Source organism: Equus asinus, chromosome 9 (genome assembly GCF_041296235.1).
Source record: "Equus asinus isolate D_3611 breed Donkey chromosome 9, EquAss-T2T_v2, whole genome shotgun sequence".
Taxonomy (NCBI): domain Eukaryota; kingdom Metazoa; phylum Chordata; class Mammalia; order Perissodactyla; family Equidae; genus Equus; species Equus asinus.
This window is the reverse complement of record NC_091798.1, coordinates 56,544,326-56,563,866: the sequence shown is the minus strand read 5'-3', so window position 1 is coordinate 56,563,866 and position 19,541 is coordinate 56,544,326. Positions and strand designations below refer to the sequence as shown.

General features: G+C 33.8%; 1 long non-coding RNA gene across 1 annotated transcript in view; it reads left to right on the top strand.

Annotated features, from left to right (window-relative positions):
* The window catches only part of LOC123275683 (uncharacterized), a 163,473-nt gene extending 145,054 nt beyond the window's left edge, over window positions 1–18,419 (top strand). The window contains exon 4 of the long non-coding RNA XR_011505891.1: window positions 15,348–18,419. This is a non-coding gene — a long non-coding RNA (uncharacterized lncRNA). The remainder of the gene's footprint in view (window positions 1–15,347) is intronic.
* The last annotated feature ends 1,122 nt before the right edge of the window (window positions 18,420–19,541 follow it).

Below are 19,541 nucleotides of genomic sequence, written 5' to 3'. Positions count from 1 at the left end.
CCCAGTCTCTATTGCAGCTAGGAGTGGGCATATGACACATTTTGTGTTAATGAGATATAAGCAGAACTCTTGGTGGAGGTTCTGGAAAACAGTATCTTCTTGATAAAATGGACATTTGCATCTGGTGCTTTCCACTTCCCTCTTATTTTTGCAGTGAACATGGGCTTAATTCCTGGGGCTTCAGCAGCTATTTTATTATAATGATGGGGGGAGCAAATTCTTGAAAGGATGGTAGGACATAAAGATAGATGAGCCTGTGTATTTGACGATATCATCAAAGACTGCATATCTCCAGATTGTTTTCTTAGGTGAGATAATTAAATGTTTTTGTTGCTTATCCCATTATTACTTGCAGCTCACTGTTTATACATGGGCATTCTGTTACTTGCCACCAAATGCACTTCTAATAAATCTGACCCTAGATAGACCCACGGCTAATGCCTATGCTATTTTTCTAATAATAGGGCCTTTCTTCACTATTATTTTCTTGCTGCTTCTTCAATGAGAATATAATTTATTATATATACTATATTTTCCAACTTAACTAACAGAAAAGTAGCATTTATAATAATATATTAGTATAATAATAAGGTTGTTTTGTGCCAGTATGGTGTTTACATATAATACCTTTTAACAAGGTCCACAAGAATATATGAAGGGAAGGACCAACTATGGATTTTTAAGACAAGATCTAAAGTCTGTGACTTCCCAGCTCTCTCACACCACACTCACTTCACTTTCAAAGAAAGAGTTCCACTTATTCTTCAAATAACTTAAAGCTTTCATCAGGAAATAAATGAAGCACAACAGATTCTTACTGAAAGATTACAGATGCCTCATGTACTTTTTCAGATGTTCTTTTTTATTTCAATTTTTAAAAGCTCAACAGTAACTTAGAATCATCTCTTTTGAAAATAGCATGTGGTAGTTGGAAGAAGATAAGTTTTGTCATTCTTTCATTCATTTTGTTAATTAGTTCATTCAATGATGTTTTAAGCACCCCAATCATCGAGGTTTAGCAATAGATTATAGGAATAGAAAGGTGAATATGACAGATCTGTTGGGGAATGGAGCTAATGGACAAGAAATTCTGAATGCAACGAGTATGTTAAAGGTCAACTGGGAATCCAGAGGAGAAGACTCCATCCTGATTCCGGGTTGTCAGGGAGAGCTCTTCTGTGGGATAATGCTTTTGATACTTGTATTAATTTCCTACTGCTGCTGTAACAAATTACAACAAACTCGGTGTCTGAAATAAATTTATTATCTTACAGTTCTGGAGGTCGGAAGTCCAAAATAGGTCTTAATGGACTAAAATCAAGTGTCAGCAGGGCTGTGCTCCTTTCTGGAGGCTATAGGGGAGAATCTATTTTCTTGCCTTTTCCAGTTTCTAGAGACCTCCTGCATTCGTTGACTCATGATCCCCTTCCATCTTCAAAGCCAATGATGGGTAGTCAGGTCCATTTCACATTGCATTACTCTGCCTCTGGTTTGTCTGCCTCTTTTTCACGTGAAAAAGGATGCTCGTGATTACATAGGACCCATCTGTGTAATGCAGGATAAATTTATTAAGGTCAGGTGATTAATAATCTTAATTCCACCTGCATCTTTACTTCCTCTTGCCATGTGATGTAACATATTCACAGGTTCTAGGGGTTAGGACATGGACATCTTCGGGGGAGATCATTATTCTTTTTGCCACATTGCTTGAAGAATGAATGGGAACTATCTAGACAATAGGAAATATCTAGAAGAGAATGAAGAGGATTTTAGCTTGGTGTACAGGAAGGACTTGAACAGTACACATGAAGACAGACTGTGGCACATACAATGAGAAGCCCAGTATGAAAAGTCTGATAGAAGAAGGAGATGAGTTTCCAGTGAGTTCTGTCCATGTTTTGCAACCTCTGTTAGTGTCCATTCTGCTCACAGTTCCTTGGTAGATATTCTCTGCCATACCTTGCAAAGTCTTTTCCTAAACATGAGCAGCTTACTATTTGGTCAACAATTCAAGGGAAACAGATATGGTTTTTCTGGGCTCCTTCTCGGAATTTCTCTTTCCTTTCCAGTAGCCAGCTCTTCAAATTCTAGCCACCTGAGCAGAATAATTCCTCACAGATGCTCATGCCCTAATACCCGGAAACTGTGAATATGTGACGTTACGTGGCAAAAGATATTTTGCAGATGCAGATAAGGTGACAGACTTAAAAGAGGGAGAATATTCTGGATTATACAAGTATATCCAATCTAATCACGTGAGCCATTAAAAACAGAGCACTTTCTCCAGCTAGAATCAGGTAGATGTGACAGAAGTCAGAGAGATTTGAGTGTGAAAAGTACTTGACATACCCTTGCAGCCTTTTAAGATGGAAGGAGGGCAATGTGACCAGGAATTCAGATGACTTTAAGAATCTTAGAGAAGCTCCTAGCTGTCCAACCAGGAAACAGGGACCTTAGCTCTTTAACCTCAAGGAACTAAATTTTGCCAACAACCTGAATGAGCTTGGAAGTGCCTTCTTCCCAGAGCCTAGAGAAAGGAAATTGTCCCTGCCAACACCTTGATTTTGGCTTGTGAGATCCTAAGCAGAGAATTGGCTGATCCACACTGTGCCCAGATTTCTGATCCAAGGAAACTGGAATATAAAAAATGGGCATTGTTTAAAGTCACTGACTTTGGTAATCTGTTACAGCAACGATGAACTCCAAACTCTTTTCCCAGCAAGACCACCACTCTGGGCTCCATTTCTCTGTAGGGTGGTACGGAAAGTGCCCCCTGGGGGAATGTGGATTTCACCTCATGTTTTTCCCTTCTCTCAAGGATCATAGCTTTATATTACTATTGCTTAAAGCCTGAAAATAGTGACTTTGTGTATTTTGTTCAATTTTATATCGTTTACAGCAGGATGGTAAGTCCAATACCGGTTACTCCATCATGTCTGGAACCATACATTCAAATAGATTTCTGATTTAGGGTAAGGCATTTGTTGTTTTGTTTGTTCTTTGTTTTATGAGGGCTTTTGGAGACATGTCTTTGTTTCCAGGGTTCTGAAATTTCATGATGACCTGACTTGTGGGTGTTTTTTTGTTCATTGTGCTGGACACTTTAAAGGTATTATTCCCTTGTCTTTGGTCCTTCATTATTTTTTGATGAGAAGTCGATCGTCATGTCATTGATTCTCTGTGGTTCTTTTGAAAACTGTGGGTTTTCAAGGTTTCTCTTGTTAAAAAAATGATTAAAGAAGATGAATTAGATAATACAAACAAACTTTGTTTAATGCTTCATGAAGTGAACTGTCTCCTTTCAGAGAACTGCAAAATGGGGTCAAAAGCAAGAAGCTATCATAGGATAAAGAATAAAGAACAAGGAAGAGACAAATAGAAATATCTGATTGGCTCAGGCCGTATAGTCAGGCTTGTCTGGGGTGAGAAGTCCCAGAGTTGGCTCTGTGTTTGGGGATTGGCTGACTATACATACTGTGTTTCTGGTGGAGCACAGCATTTATAGGGACACAAAAACTATCTAAGTTTTGTTTTGCTGATGTGGCACCTCTGGCAGGAGCGACTCCGTCTTGGGCCTAGAAAGTTACTTCAACACTTTTTATCTTTGCTGTTCAGCAGTTTGACTATGATATGTCTAGGTAAGTGTTTCCCTGTATTTACCTTCTTGCTAAGCTTCTTGCTTTTATATGCTTATGTTTTTCACCACATGGTGGAAATTGTGTGTTTATTTTTCTTCAAATACTTTTCTGCTCCATTCTCTCACTCATCTCCTCTTGACACTTCAATTACGTGTATGATAGACTTTTTAATATTATCCAGAGTTTCACTGAGGCTCTGTTAATTTATTTCAATCTATTTTTTCTCTGTCCTTCAAAGTGGATCATTTCAATTGCTTGAACTTCAAATGTATTGATCTTTTCTACTGCCATTCATAACTTCTATTAATCCTCTCCAGCGAAATTTTCATTCTCAATTATTGTACTTTTCATTTCTAGAATTTCCGTTTGGTGTTTTTCATAATTTCCAATTCTCTTTTGAGATTCCTTATTTGTTTAATCTTTATGACCATTTTTTTTCCCACTAATCCTTTGAGCATATTGCTGTTTTGATGTTTTAAAATTTCTTTTCCTGCTAATTTTATCATCTGGTCATCTCAGATTCCCTTCCTAGTGATTTTTTCTTGACAATGAATCACACATTGATTTGCTAAGGTGAGTCTGGGGAAGCCTGAAGTGTTTACCAAGCCCCTCAAAGCTGGGAAACTCGTACTCCAAACTGTCTCCCCTGTGGTGAATAGCAGCTGACATCTCTACTGACTTCTTTCAGCTTGCCAGTTGACGTTTTCCACTGATCCTTTTAGAGTCTCCCCTGTGCATATGCAGATTTTCTGTGCTTGCATGTTTTCTGACATTCTCCTGCTCAATTTGCAGTCTCAGATACATCCTCTGATATCTCAAGCTTAAGTTCTAACCTCTGCAACATGAGAATTGATGAGTGTCTTTGGAGTAAAGCCCATGTTTACATAAAAATTCATTTGGCTGAGGATACTTCACTTCCTTCAAAGGTCAGTTTCTCTCCAGTGTCTCTCTGCTTTTAGTTACTCTCCAGTACCTTCAAATAGTTTTTAAAAAAAATTTTAACAGAGTTCACAGTTATTATCTGTGAGAGGGTTAGTTGAATACTAAATGCTGCCTCTAGCAATGGCTTTTATTTATTTTTTTAAACCACTTATTGAGGTATGATTGACACATAAAAAGCTGTACATATTTAACGTATATAACTTAATGAGTTTGGAAATAAGTATACACCTGTGAAACCATCACCACAATCTGTGCCATAAGCACATCCATCACCTCTAAAGGTTTCCTCCCACCGTCCTAATTATTATTATTATCAACTATTATTATTATTATTTGTGTGCATGTGGTAAGAACACTTAATGTAAGATCTACCCTCTTAGCAAACTTTTAAGTATACAATCCGGTATTATTAACTCTAGGCACTGTGCAGTACAGTAGATCTCTAGAACTTATTCATTTTGCATGACTGAAACTTTGTACCCTTTGGCTAATACCTCCTCATTTCTCTTTCCCCCAACAGTTATTTTTAATTACATTTTTCTGAGTCTTACTAACGTATTGAAAATACCTTTTATAATAATTTTAATTCCAACAATGTTATTATAGTTTATCTAGGAGTTTATCAGTAGATTCTTTGGGGTTCTGCATAGACAATACTGTCATATGTGAAAAATTAAATTTTATTTCTTCCTTTTAATTTTTTGTAACTTTCAATAATTTTAATGATTTTTATTTATTTATTTATTTTTTGAGGAAGATTAGCCCTGAGCTAACATCTGCCGCCAATCCTCCTCTTTTTTGCTGAGTAAGACTGGCCCCCTGGGCTAACATCCATTCCCATCTTCCTCTACTTTATATGTGGGAAGGCTGCCACAGCATGGCTTGACAGATGATGTGTAGGTCTGCGCACTGGATCCAAACCAGCTAACCCTGGGCCACCAAAGCAGAACGAGCAAACTTAACTGCTACGCCACCAGGCCAGCCCCAAAATGTTTGACCTTAACATATTGCTAAGAATAGTGGGATAACAGCAGTGGTAGTAGTGCATATATTGTTTTTGATGACAAAAGAAAAAATTTCAACATTTAAACATTGTGTTGCTTGCCGTAGCTTTTTATAAATATTCTTTATCTAAGTAAGCTTTCTTTTCTTTTTTATAATGAATGAATGTTAAGTGTTTCTTAGTATCTATACAACTCATCACTATTTTTTCTCTTTTAGTCTTTTAATGTGGTAAACTACATTAATTGCTTGTTTAATGTTAAGCCAATTTTGCATTCCTGGGAAAATCCCAATTAAGTCACAATATAGTATCTTTTTCTTTCATTGCTAAATTAGGTTCATTATTGTATTTTTAGGATTTTCACATCATGTTCATGAGTGATATTCCCTGTATTTTTCCTTTCAGGCTCTTATTAAGCTTTGTTATCAAGGTTATATAGTTCCTTACAATGAGCTGAAGACTGTTTACTTTTTTTCTATATTTTGTCATGGTATATATAAAAATGCCGTTAAGTTGGTTTGGGGATTTAGGGTTCACCAGTAAAACTATCTGGAAAAATATTAAACTATTAGTTCATTTTCCTTAATGTTAATAGGATTTTGGGGGTTTCTATTTATTTTTGAGTAAATTTTGGAAAATTAAATTTTTTTATGAACTTGTCAATTTCACCTAAATTTTTTTATGTTTATGGAGATAAAGTAGTCATAACATCCTTTTATATCTGTGTAATACTGGCTGCATTTATAATTATGTGGACTTTTCTTTTTCATTACTAATGTTGTTTATTTATGCCTTGTTTTCTTTCTGTCATGGTATGTTTTGGCAGAAGTTAGTCATATTCATTGCAGATTTCAAAGAGCTAATTATTCATTTTGTTTATCTTTTATAATATGCATATTGCATTTTGTTCAATTTTCCTCTTATGTTTATTGTTTCATTTCTTCTTATTTTCTTTGGGCTATTCTTTATCAGTTGTTTAATTGTTAATCTCTTTATGTGGATGTTTAATGTGTAATTTTCTGTCTCTCTCCTTTCCTAATAGAAGCGTTTGAAACTGTACATTTTTGTGCATATTCATCATAGTTGCATCCTATAAATTTTTTATGTAGTCTTGTCATTATAACCCAATTCTAAAATTTTTTCCTTTTTTTTTTGTGAGGAAGATTGACCCTGAACTAACATCTTTTGCCATTCTTCTGCTTTTTGCTTGAGGAATATTGGTCCTAAACTAACATCTGTGCCAATCTTCCTCTACTTTTTCTATGTGGGACACCACCACAGCATGGCTTGATGAGCAGTCTGTAGGTCTGTGCCTGGGAGCCGAACCTGTGAGCCCCAGGCTGCTGAAGCAGAGTGTGCAAACTTAACCACTACACAACAGGGCCAGCCCTTCTATTTTTAATTATGATTTTTCCATGATTCATAAATTTTTAGAAGAGTGTGATGTTTGAATTATTTGATTTTTAAATTGGTTTTCTTATGGACAGAGGAAAACAGCTGATCTTTATAATACAAATCTTCTCAATCTCTTGAAACTTGCTTCATGACCCAGTGATCAATTTTCATAACATTCTAGGCATCCTTGAAAGAACATGTTTTCTGTCTATCACGTGCTTTTAGTTCAAATTTGTAAGTTATGTTGTTTGTTCTCTGACTGACTTTTACTGCGTTGCTTGATTTATAAGTTAAAGGGAGATGTGTATGAAAATCTAACCATGATGGGTGTTTTCTTGATTTCATTTTTTAAATTTCTGTCAGTTTGCTTCATATATTTTGGAGCTGCCTCTTATGCATCTAAGTTTAGACATGCTAAATCTTCCTGACCTACATTATTTCTTGAAATGGGATGTTTTGGCCATAAAGTTTATATTTTCTATTAATAAAAGCACACAAGCTTTATTTGATTAACTTTTGCCTGATGTACGCTCTTTATTTTCTTTCTTTATCATTATATTTCAAATGGATGACAATAGTTGGATTTTTTTTTACTTCAATTTAATAAGGTTGTCTTTAAATGCAGCATTTTTCTCCATTTACATTTATTGTTATCACTCCAATTTTGGATTTGTTTCTTTCATCTTATTTCTAGCTTTCTATTCATTCTACCTTTTCTATGTTTTCTTTGCTTTTCTATTTTTCCTTTTCTATTTTATTTTAGTTTGTATTTTTTTCTTCAATTTTTAAACCTCTATTTATGTAGAGGATATATATTCAATGTGCTTTTAATTTATTGTTATCCTAGACATTTTAATATCTGTACTTAACATTTCAAAATCAAAAGTCAATTAACAGCTTTTCATTCTTCCTGAACAAGTTGAAGATCTTAGAAGGTTAATGCTCATCATGCTTCTTCCCTCTCACATGTGACTTTTATTTCTATCCCATTTGATTTTAACTTTGCCTAACAGCATTACTGATATTTCATAAAGGCAATGTTTGTTTAGATTAACCTACATATTTATCTTGTTTCAGGTCAGTACTCCTTCATTTCAGATGTCCATTTTGGATTACTTCCTTTCTGTTTGAAAACTTTAGAATTTCTTGGCTCTACTAGTGGCAAACTCTTAAGTTTTTGGGTGTTCAGAAAGACGCGTATATTTTAACCTTGTGCTTGGAAGTTGTTTTCTCTGGTAATCTAAGTCTAGGTTGACAGTTATTTTCTCTAAGCACATTTATTTGTTGTCTGGGTTTCATTCCTGCTACTGAGAAGCCAGCTTTCAGTCTCACTGCTATTCCTATGTAGGGTATTTGTCTTTTTAAAAATTTTCCTGACTGTTCTTAAAGCCTTCTCTTTGTCTTTGGTGTGCTTTTTCATTACATTGTTATAGTAGTACAGATTTTTTAAAAAATTTATTTATTCTGTTCTGGATTCACTGAGTGTCCTGAATCAGCAGAATGGTATCCTTCAAAATTTTTGGAAAAATCTCAGTAATTATTTTTTTCAAAAATTTTCTTTCCCATTCTATCTTTTCTCATATTCTGGAGAACTCTTATGTTCAGAAACTTCTCTGTGTTTTCCATGTCTCTTAAATTCATTTTTATATTTTTTATTTCTTTGTCTCTGTGTGCATCATACACACACAAATAATAGTGATATATTTAGAGAAAGAAAGATATATATGCATATAATGTGTAATCAACTATTTAATTGTCATCAGCTTTAAAATTTCAATTAGTATATTTTTTATTTCTGTAAATTCCATCTGGTCATTTTTATAACTTATTTCCTATTTATGTTGTTGGTTCTGCCTTTTGTTCTTAATATTTATTTTATGTTCCTATTTTTTATGTCTGACTATTTTATACTTCATGTTTTAAAATATATTTTAAAATATATTAGACATATCTGTGTTGATACAAACTCTTTGATGGCAGGGGGTTTTGATTATTTTACTCATGCTGAGTTTTCAGAGCATAGAAGAGTGCTAAATAGAAGACACTTGGTAATTCTTTGTTGGGTAAATTAATGATAAAATATACTCTGTCTGATATTTCTAACAGTGAAGTATTTGTGTGTCTGACTTCCTGCCTGCTTTCTCTTGATTCTTGTTCATGGTGCTTTGTTTACAGGTAAGTTTTGTTATTCTTGATTTAAGCTCATTTTCCTTAGAACTTTATTTATGAAATGTGTCGTCCTCTCCAGAGGACATGTGTTTATCTTTGCCAGCTTCTTGGATGCACTACCAATTTGGACCAACTTTAAATTAAATTATTGACTTCGTGTTTCTTAGGCTACCTAGGTGGTATGAATTCAGGTTGCAAAATCTGCATGTAGGAAGTTTTTCTTTGTTTCCTTTTCCCCTTCTCTTCCCATCATCAAAGTTCAAGGCAGACAATTTCTTTACTGGTGGTTTTGGGAAGACATATTTTCAGTCTACCTATAGATTGAAAGTTAATTCTCTAGATCAGCACTGTTCAACAGAAATGTAATGTGAGCCATATGTTCATAATATAAACTATTCAAGTAGCCACATTAAAAAGTAAAATGAAATAGAGAAAATTAATTTTAGTCATATATTTTATTTAAGGTTATTTTAATGGTCATCAATATACAAAATATTAAGGAGATTTTTACATTCTTTTCTCATACTAAGTCTTTAAAATGTGTTGTTTTACACTGAGAACAAATATCAATTCATACACTAAATTTTTCTTAAAAGACTTCATCTGTGTTTATGTTTTAAAAAATTTACAATTGAAAAGTAGATTTGAATACGTGTTTCCCAACATGGCTGTAAGTTTTCAAATAACTGAATTGAGTATCAACTTTTAAATTAAAATTAATTAAAATTAAGTACAATTGAAAATACAATTCCTCAGTCTCACTAGACAGACTCAATAGCCACAGTGGCTAAGAGTCACTGTATTGGATAACATTGCTCTAGGGTCTGAGTTTATGGGGGCTTCTTGGGTTAAACTTCTATATCTTGGGCAGGCCCTACTTTTTCCCTTGTGTGCCCTGACTACTATGTCATTGATAACCAGATTTCAAGGGCAACCATGTATGACAAATGCCCCTGTGGAATATTTGCATTCACTGTCCCTCAGTCCCATTAATATTCATTTTTCCTTTAGGGAGGGGGTTTAACCATTTCAAACTTCTTTTTTTGCCAGGTTATTAATATATTTTGTCACATTTTTAATGCATTATCCTACATTAAAAATTTTTTTTCAGTGGGAGAGTCAGTTATAGTATCTTGTCTTCAATTCAGCCTGAAAAGGAAATCCATTTGAGTCATTTGATCCTGGAAGAAAATACAGAAATGATTATTCTTCAAAAACACTCAATTGTAGCCTCTCAAATAATCTAGAGCTTAAGGGGAAAAAAGTGATTTAAATAATAAAAATGAAAAAGGACATACCATTTAAATGGGCTATTTCACCCCAAAGTTTACTATTAGTAAAATGTTATAGTTCTCCTTTTATTGTTAAGGTTAATAATGGATATCCTATTCGCTGCTCTTGAAATATTGAACAAGTGGGAAATTGCAGATGTTTCAAAATAAAAATAGCATCCACCCTGAAAGGTTTATTTACTCCCTTTGAGAAATAGTACGGAGGCTGTCTTAAGGGCAAATTTGGTAGATTTTATGTTTCATGGAAGTAATAAATGTGATTGAGGATAAGTTTCTTATAATTTCTCTTATAGCTCTTGAACTGGTTGCAATTGCTGTTTATGTTTTAATGCTAACATTCTTTTTCTTCTCCTACCCACAGCTCTTCTCTATTTGTGACACAGGTGCACACAGAGACTTGGAAATGTGTTTTAAAATGAAGTTAGCTGTCTTTTTATCAAAATGGAAAAAAGTTGACAGTTTCATTATAAAACTGTATGCTACATAAAATGTACAATGCCTGAGCAATTGAGCAGCCAGTTTTCTTAATAAATATGTGGAGCTTTTATATATTGAAAAACTAGGACTACAGTATCATAAAGCATTGACAACTAATTTATTTGCCTAACATACAAGTTGGTAGCATAAAACACTGATGTCTATCGTAGAAGTATCCAGTTTCTTGGTCAGTTTGTACCATTTATTTATACCATCAAAGAATTGTTCCATGAGGTAGATTTACATTAGGTAATTCATTAGTTTAGCAATGATTTATTGAGCAACTACTATAGGCAAGGCATAGCTTTGTAAGAGATACGTAAATGAAAAATATGTTTTTGTCCTTATGGAGAAAAGTGAAAATGTGCATTTTAAGTTATGATTTCCTAAACACAAGAAAAGCCATAAACATTTTTTAATAACTTGAATGTATACCGTGAAATTTTCTTCTTATTTTCTTCAATATTTGGGTATCTTTAAACTTAATGTCTAGATTCTTCTCATCTACTAATGCCATATGCAACCTGGTTTCTGCCATGTCTCCTGATTTTCTCTTCCTGCGTCTTAGCGCAAAACATTTTCTTTTCTTTAAACTTCTATAGCTGTGTACCCATGTTTCTCATGGGCTGTGTTTTTTATTTTGCTTTATCTTTTATTTATCTGTGTAGTTCTTTAATTTTCTTAGTAGCTTTTGAAGATCTTAAAGTCAGAATCCATCCTCAGCCCTTGGCGTCATGACTTATTGATAAGAGGTATTCCAACACTGAGAAAATGAAAAAGCAAAAGAAACCTATTCTATATATTTTCCCTTATATGTAGGCAAATAATATTGCTCTTTAAGTTGAATAGTAAAAATTAGCTTATCTAGCATTTTTAGCAGCAGAAAAATTGTAGAAGTTGGCATTTCTGATATCACCCAATACCAACCTTCAATCCAGTAATAAGTAGGCTTAGGGAAGCTAGAAGTAATTGTCATCAGAGAACTATTATTTAATGTTTCTGTAGTTCTTCGTTAAAATGGTTAGGACAATACTCCATAGAAAATTTAAAAATAGTCACAATATGCATATTTACAACACTGTCCTTTTATTCACTGAATGATTTCAAAGAAGTGAGAAAAGGAGAATTGCTTAGAAAAGGAAAGCGATTTGAGACAACACAAATTAATCTTGGTTAAAAGCTAACACTATTTTACTTTGATAAAGTGGCTTTTAATAACATCTAACTTTTTTCTGATTGATTGGTGTTTAATTAAGAATGCTGCTTTTGTTACAGTTTCAAAAGACACTGAAACTCAATACTTATATAATGATTCAATTTGTAAACCCTATGGATAGAATACGAATAAAATAGTTTAAATAATTTTAGGAATTTGGAGCATCAAAATATACATAGCTGTGAATTAATTTAATGTAAATAACACATATTTGTATTTTCAAAACTGGCATTTATGAAAAGCTTGTTCTTAAATTTAGACCCTGGCTAAATTGTACTTTGCATCAAATTGGTAGTCTCATTCTTACATTGTCATTATTTCATCTAAAACTTCCCCCTTCTAGCCATAAAAATATAATCTAAAATCAGAAGATGTACTTTGTATTTGCATATTCAAATTGCCTAATATTTATCAAGTTTAAGAAATATTGTACAAACACTTTAGTTTTGCTTTAAGCAATTTGTCATTGCAAAAGCCATTTTTCTCTCATTATTGGAAGGTATGTTCCAGTAATGTAATTACTAAGCTTTTCAAAATATTCATTGGGAGGAGGAAACATTTACGTGTTGCTGGTAATAGACCTATTCTTCAAAATGCCAGAGGAAGTTGTACTATCTGATGGACATTTTACTAAAAAGGAGAGTGGAATGGTAATAAAAGTGCATTTTTCTCTCCATCCTGGATTCAAGTTTTCTCAGTTTTCCCACTTAAAATCTCAAGGGAAGCACTTGGATAATCCTTGTTTCTATGAGCCTTCACATTGTTTAACTTTGCATGCTGATGCAAATGTTTTGCCCAAGAGTGTTTCAACTCTTGGGTATCACAACTTTGTATCAGATTAAGGAGTTCAGTGTGAATTTTGGAATTTTAGGGTATATCTCACATGGTTATGGGAAAGGTTCAAGGTCTGTATGCCAACTGAAATAGGCAGCCAGTTTCCAAGTCATTGCAGAAGAAAATATGTTGGTAGGAGTGGCTTTTGGTTTCAGTCAGATCTCTGCTAAATTTTATCTAAATATTTCTCCAGAGTTCTATATTTATCAGAGTAGATAGATGTTAATTGAATATGTTTGGGAAGGAAATTGACCTAAGACTAAAAACTAATATAAACATCCGTCTTCCAAAATTGCTTTTCATCAATAATTAATGTTGATCAATAACATCATTAACTGCTATTTTTCAGGACCATAAAACATAAAAAAGGAGTTTTTCAATGTGGTGTTCTTTGTAGCATTTTCAGTAACTATGGCATAAAAACAATGTGTAATTTATTCTTCTCTTTTTTATTCTTTTTTTTTTTTAAGGAAAATTAGCCTTGAGCTAACATCTGCCACCAATCCTCCTGTTTTTGCTGAGGAAGACTGGCCCTGAGCTAACATCCATGCCCATCTTCCTCAACTTTATATTTGGGACACCTACCACAGCATGGCTTGCCAAGCAGTGCCATGTCCGCACCTGGCATCCGAACCAGGGACTCCCCGGCCGCCGAAGCAGAACCTGCACACTTAACTGCTGCGTCACCGGGCCAGCCCATATTCTTATTCTTTTTAAAATATAAATATTACTTGTTGAAATATTCATTGAATACACACATTGAAGATGAAAAATAGTTTTTAATAACTTGAAAGAAAACTAAGTGAATAAGGTTTTTTTAAAAAGATCATAATTTCTCCCTTTTTGAATGAATAGCCTATCATCCTTATTGAACAAAAAAAGGCTTATTTCTTTATCAACAAGACAACTTTAATCTTGCAAACAATCACATTTGTTCTGCCGTGGTACCTTTCAGCACTGAAACAATTTTGGAAATCTTATTTCCAAACTCCTTATTTTTGACCTTGGCCTAACAACAGTTTCCACAGATAGTAGTATGGAAATTGACTTTATTTATTGCTTAACCAAATGCACACATAGGGCTCATTAAAAATAACAGAAGCTCTCTATTTGATTTTTCTTTTACATTATTTTTAAAAATTTAGTTTTATTCATTAAAAAAAAAGGCGAGGGGGGCTGGTCTGGTGACAGAGTGGTTAAGTTCTCACTCTCTGCTCCGGGGGTCTAGGGTTTGCAGGTTTGGATCCTGAGTGTGGACCTAGTACCACTCGTCAAGCCATGCTGTGGAGGCATCCCACATAAAATAGAGAAAGATTGGCAACAGATGTTAGCTCAGGGCTAATTTTCCTCACAATAAAAAAAAAAAGAAAGGTGAGGGACAGTAAATGAATTTATTAGCTATGAAAGCTTGGTTTCACTGTTACTTGCCATAATAATATTCTCCTTTATTCCATAGGTGAATATATAATTTAACTTTCTGAAATATTATCTCTATCTCTAATTTAATTAAATGTTTCTGTATACTACCTATTATGAATTACTTTTCTGTGTTACAATAACTAGCATTAAATATTCTGCTAATAAGATATAAAGAGTTTTATAAACTTGAAGTAGATTTCTTTTTTATTTTTATATGTAATTAGAAGGAATCTTGTGAAGTGTTGGTACTTAATAAATGATTTTTATAAATAAAGTGTATTTCAGAAAGACTAAAATATTTATTTGGTAATTAAAGTCACATTTCAATTTGATAAAACTAAAATTTGTTGTCTAGAACACTATGTATTGGCATAATATCTTCTCAAATTAGCCTACCTAGCACTCACCTTAGCAGGGATTATTCTGTGTGTGTGTGTGTGTGTGTGTGTGTGTGTGTGTGTTTTAAAGATTGGCACCTGAGCTAACAACTGTTGCCAATCTTTTTTTTTCCTACTTTTTCTCCCCAAATTTTAGTTGTGGGTCCTTCTAGTTGTGGCATGTTGGACACCACCGCCTCAGCATGTCCTGATGGGCGGTGCCATGTCCGCACCCAGGATTCAAACCGGTGAAACCCCGGGCCTCCCAAGTGGAGCTCGCCAACTTAACCTCTTAGCCATGGGCCGGCTCCTCTGTGTGGTTTTTTGTCTTTCAATATATCTTCTTCTTGATTTCTTGATGCAGTCCTACTTATTTATTTTTAGAGCTGAATCAAAGACTTGGGGATGTTGGATTTAGAAAAAACAATAGAAACCGAGTATGTCAGCATTATGATTAAGTTTCACGGTGGCCTTTACCAGAGAATTCTCCTCCTGTTCTTTTAGTCTACAGAAAAGCAGCTACACATATTCTTGTTCAGAACAGCATTTGCAAGGACATTGATGCCAAATTCTCTTCTTTTCTAGATTAAAATTTCCCCAAATCCCAGCCCATGTGGCAAGTGAATGAGATTGAGAACAATGGAAAATAGACCTGGAAGGACACAATTCTGCATAAGAAGATCCCATCCTGTTTCACTCTTATATTATTGAGAAATTCTGAATTTAAAGAAAAAAAGCAAAACTTTACATAATGAAGTTTGATAACTGATTACTGATTTAGATTGTATAGACCGTGTTTAACTTATCTCCTCCTCTACTTTTTCTTACTTCACACATTAAATATCTGGGGTCTAATTAATTTTTTTTATTGAGATATATTTGACATAGAACGTTATATTAGTTCCAGCTGTACAAAACAATGATTCAATATTTGTATATATTGCAAAATGACCACCACAGTAAGTCTAGTTAGCATCCATCATCACACATATTTATAAATTTTTTTTTCTTGTGTTGAGAAGTTTTAAGGTTCACTCTTTTAGGAACTTTCAAATATACGATACAGTATTATTACCTATAGTCACCGTGCTGCAGGTTACATCCCCATAACTTATTTTATAATTGTAAGTTTGTATCATTTGACCACCTTCACCTATTTTGCCCGCCCCCATCCCCCTCCTTGGCAACCACCAGTCTGTTTTCTGTATCTGTGAGTTCGGTTTCTTTTTTTTTCTTATTAGATTCCATGCATAAGTGACATCATATGGTATTTGTCTTTCTCTGACTTATTTCCATTAGAATAATGCCCTCAACGTCCACCTATATTTTGCAAATGGCAAGATTTCCATTTTTATGGCTTAATAATATTCCATTTTGTGTGTATATTTATATATACACATATACATATATGTATGTATCTAATATATATGTGTGTACATACCACATTTTCTTTATCCATTCATCCATTGATGGACACAGGTTACTTCTGTGTCTTGGCTATTATTAATAATGCTGCAGTGAACATAGGGGTGCATATATCTTTTCAAGTTAGTGCTTCTATTTTCTTTGGATAAATACCCAGAAGTGGAATTGCTGGATCATATGGTAGTTCTATTTTTAATTTTTTGAGAAACCTCCATACTGTTTTCTATAGTGGCTGCACCAATTTATATTCCCACTAATAGTGCACAAGTCTTCCTTTTTCTCCTCATTCTCACCTACACTTCATTGTCCATGTTTTAATTAGATTGTTTGTATTTTTCCTATGGAGTTGCATGAGTTCCTTATATATTTTGGATATTTACTCCTTATCAGCTATATGTTTTCCAAATATTTTCTCCTATTTCATGGGTTGCCTTTTCATTTTCTTGATCATTTCTTTTGCCATGCAGAAGCTTTTTTCTTTGATGTAGTCCCACTTATTTATTTTTGCTTTTGTTACTTGGGCTGTTGGTGTCATACCCAAAAAATCATGTCCAAGACCAATGTCAAGAGTTTTTGCTCAAAAATTCAACACCTATTTATGGTAAAAATTTTTAGTGAACTAGGAACAGAAAAGAACTTTCTGAATATGATAAGGGGCACTACGAAAACCCCACAACAACCATCACACTTAAAGGTGAGATAATGAATGCTTACACTCTAACATGGGTAATGCCACTGTGATTCATTATTTTACTGGGATCCTAGCTAGTATCATATGGTAAAAAAAATTCTAAAAAGGGATACAAATGAGAAAATGGAATAAAATTGTCTTAATTCACAAAAAAACGCTAGAACTAACAAGTGATTGTAGAAAGGTTGAAATATACAAGGTCTATGTAAAATGATATTCCTGTATACAAGCAATGAACAATTAGAAATTAAATAAAAACATTTACAATAACATCAGAAAACGTATGAAAGGTTTAAAGACAAATTAAAGCAAATGTATCCCACACCCGTACAATGAAAGCTAGAAAATATTGCAGAGAGAAATTTTATAAAGACCTAAATAAGTAGGATGATATACTGCGTTCATGTATTGACTGACTCAGTATTGTTAGGATTTCGATTCTTCCCAATTGAGGTATAGTTTCAACACAATTCCAATCAAAACCATCAGAATTTTCTTTTCTGAAATTATCAAGTTGATTCTGAAATTTAAATGAAAACATAAAGGAGCTTGAATAGCTAAAACAATTTGAAACAAAGTTGGAGGGCTTATACATCAACATGTGAATGGTTAAACAAATTGTGGTTTGCTCAGACAAGGTAACATAAGTCAGCAATTAGATGGAGTTAACTACTCAACATACAAAAAAAATGAGTGTCTCAAAAACGTTAAAGTTAAGTTAATGAAGTCTGACATAAATGAGTACTGTATGATTCCATTTGTATGAAACTCTAAAAAATAGATAGCTAATCTATTGTGACAAAAACTAGATTAATGGTTTTCTGTGGTGGAGAATGGCTTGGAAGTGGCATGATATTGTGGCATGGTCCGAATTGATGGAAATGTAGTTTGTATTGATTGTGGTGGTGTTTATGCAGGTGTAAAAATTTGTCCAAACTCATTGAAATTTATACTTAACATAATGAATTTTATTGTATGTAAATTATACTCAATAAAGGTGATTTTAAAAATAAGATGTTTAAATAACAGGTGAAAATGCCTAGTATTAACATGTGTTGAGCACTTGGTGTGTAAACTATTGCTGTTATATAAGCTTTACATATGTTAACTCATTTATAATTCTCAAAATATCTCAAAACATTTATATATCTCAAACAAAATTTAGGTTTTATTATTAAGTTTGTTTTACATGTAGTGAAAGTGAAGAGTAGTTGTGACAACACAGTTTATTTTTAGTTGCCAAATTAATTGTCAAATCCTTCAGTGGCTTATAAAAACCACTTCATTGCAAGATGATAGTGGAAACATCAGTTGAATACAAGGCAATTCTTCCACCAATCTCTTAGGTGATTCTGGGCAAATTACTTAGATTTTCCTGTCTGTAATCACTAAGGTTCCATGCATTTATGAAATTCTCCCATTTTATGGCTGTAACTCTTGGAATATTTATAATTATTTAGTAACAAAATGCTATAAGTGAATTCTATTATGGTGTCCAGGGTAAAAAAAATATCATCCCTAAAAGAGATTAAAAATAGATGAAATAACTAGATATTTCTTTCTCTTTGTTTGTTTGTTAATGTCTATGGAGATGCTTTGTAATAGGAGAAAAATTTAAAAATGAAGAGAAGACCAAAGAATGAAAAAAACTTATTCAACACCATGTATTTTTTTTTAAAGCTACTTTGATTCTAGGTAATATAAACCAATATAAGCAAGCGTATGCAAGAAAGGGAATTGATCTGAATGGTCCTGGATTATGTCACACCATCTAAGGAAATATTAACAATCAGATCTTATGGAAGATGGAGTCCAGACCAGGTCCTTGAATCTCAGCGGAGGGTTTAATATTCCCTTATTCTAGAGCTCAGCCCTTAATCTCAAATACTAGTCTCTAAAGCAGCCAATTCAAATTATTGAGCGATAATTTGATTGGCCCACTTGAATTATATGTCCAGGCCATGTTCCCTTTATAAAGGAAGAAAAGTCCTTGCCGTTGATAGGAAACCTCTACCCAACTGGGGTGGGCAGTTCTCAGAGAAAAAAGCCTTGTTATACATCTCGATATGATCTATGTTGACATTACATGTGGGGAAACCATCAAAGCTCTTTTCCTTTCCTTCCACCATGTGATAAATGGATTACAAAGAGGGCAACATACTTTACTTCTTGAATCTGCACCCTTTGTATTGTGACCTTGCAGTTCTCATCAAGAGAGTATTTTTGAATCTGGGCTGGCCTTGTGACTTGTTTTGGCCAAAAGACGTTGGAAGTGATACTATGTTAGTTCTGAGGGCTGGCCTCAAGAGGTCTAACACATTTATTCTTTTTCTTAGATCTCTGTTTATGCCATGTGAAAAAGCCCAAGCTATCCTGCTGTATGCTAAAGACACATTACCCTGACAACCCTGTTGTACAGCCTATAGCCAATAACTGCAATGTGATTGAGGCCTTCTTAGAGCACCAGTTCCCAGCTAACACACCAGCTGCCTGCAGATGCATGAATGAGCCCGGCCAAGATCAGCTGAGTCTGGCTCAGTTGAGCAGAAGCACCTCACTGGCCGTAGACTTATTCGCATTAATAAATGCTCTTTGTTTTAAATCGCTGAGTTTTGGAACAATAGCTAATGGGCATACCCCATTCAACAAATAATTAATTTCCC